This window comes from Corvus brachyrhynchos, unplaced genomic scaffold (assembly GCF_000691975.1).
Source record: "Corvus brachyrhynchos isolate BGI_N302 unplaced genomic scaffold, ASM69197v1 scaffold59, whole genome shotgun sequence".
Classification (NCBI taxonomy): domain Eukaryota; kingdom Metazoa; phylum Chordata; class Aves; order Passeriformes; family Corvidae; genus Corvus; species Corvus brachyrhynchos.
Window position 1 is genome coordinate 634,804 of NW_008246054.1, and position 2,090 is coordinate 636,893.

Genomic DNA, 2,090 nt, shown 5'->3' on the forward strand with positions numbered 1-2,090 from the left:
ATGTCATATTAGACTAATAAAATCCTAATATGATACAGGAATGGGGAGCATATCATAACTCCTCTGTGGCTAATACAATGCAGGCAATAAATCACTCCAGGGCTTTTCCTTAACAATTGTATCAGAGCTTTCTGTGTCACACTGATAACTCAGTCCCTCTGATCTAATGGTTCACTTTTCTTCACAGTCCATATGGCAGTGACATTAAAGCTAATGAAATAAAATAAAATTTGCCAATCTTTGAAGAATTCCATTCTTTAAAAAGATGTATTTTATTAACACAAACTGGAAACATCTTCAGTTACTCACAGTTACTTTTATCACACTGGAAATACATGGCACAGATATTGGCAGTGGCATTGCACATCGGCTCACGTGTGGTCACCACATTGCTGCGGGATCACTCGGAGCTGCTCAGCCTCACACATGTGGAGCCAAGTCAGCAGAGCTGTCCCTGCTGACCCAGTCCCCAGGGACACGGATCCTGCCATGCCCCAAGGTCACGGTCTCCCCAGCTCTTCCCTTCCTGGGCTGAGGATCCCTCGTTGCGTCCAAGGCCGGATACACAGGGAGCCGGGTGCAGGGGGAGCTTGTCACCTGCTCCACTGTCAGCAGATGAAGGTTTGCTGATCTCTGGGGGGCTGTGAGGCTGTGGGGCTGCTCCCATGGCTCGGTGGGTCACAAACCCGGTGCATCTGCCAGAGGCATCGTGTCTCCCCGGCGGCAGGGCTTCTCATGGCTCCTCCTGCAGGACACCCCGGAGCAGCGGCCATGCCATGGTCCCCCCGGCACAGCAGGTCAGACGGAGCTGGGGCTGGTCCCAGAAGAAGCTGGTCGAGCTGTGCCCAGGGGAGCACTGTGGGTCTCTCCTCCAGACACCCTCATGCCTGTCCCAGTGACGGGTGCCTTAGTCGGGTCAGTGTCGGGCATAGGAGACGGCGATTCCTGGGACCTGCTGCAAATCCTCCATTTGGCTGTGCTGTGCTCCACACGGGGTCTCAGGGCTGGCACATCCCATGGCTGGTGGGCTCCAGCTGCAGGGTTCTCGTGGGCCGAAAGCTCAAACTTGGGCGCAGGGAATAAGGATGGTGCCGCTGAGCTCACAGGGTGGGAGGGCTGAGGGCCTCCTCCCCTCGTGTGAGCCGCTGCTCCTGCGCGAGGCTCCGACGGCCCTTCAGGGTGTAGCTACTGGGTGAAACACAATATACCTTCAGCAGCTTGATCCTAGTACTGGTGCTGGCAGTAAACCTCCCTGATGCATGATCAGGCCTCAAGGATAAGATGTTTATTATTTGCCATGGAACCACGTGGCTGCTCTCCAACGTAAGGAAAAGCCAAATTGCACTTGTAATTCAAAGGGACCCAAAGCCTTAATGCTGTAAAGCAGCAGCTAATGATGCCCAGCGGGCGCAGGGCACGCAAGGGCGGCCCAAAGGTTGTTGATGGCCTTCCTATGAACCTCCTCAGTGTGTGACAGGTCCTTGCCTGTGGCCAGCAGAGATGTGATCAAGATGAGGGACGTCTGAGTGTTCATTACGCTGCCTACTACGCCTCCGCTGACACACTTTACATTTAAAATATAAAATACTGTTTCCACTGAGCTGTAGCACAAACACCGAGCATGTGGACTTGGAGAGCTCCATTAGCAAATGCAAATTGTTGGGTGCTTTGTCCTCAGCATGCAGAAGTCTTCGGCAGTCCACAGTCCCCACCTGCCCCAGCTCCTGTTAACTGATAACAAAGGTTTTGCAATGCATGTCTAGTTATTTACTTGTTTATTTAAATGCACCACCTGTAGAAGAAGCAACACTGTTCAATTCCAAACCTGATCGAGGTGAGTCTGCTCTGTGAATGAGAGCAGCAGCAGTCACTGGTGCATGAGAGCGTGGGGTGCAGTGTTGCCACGGCCCGGGGGAGAGTGGGAGAACAAAGGTATTTTACAAAATAACCTGATACAAGAATTGTTAAGAAAAGCTGAACCACAAGCTCATTGAATCATGCAAATAATTGTTCAGCCACCAAAACAACACCTGAAGGCTTGAAGAGCCAAAGGGAAGGGAAGGTGACGGACCAGCAGCTCCTCAGAGCCC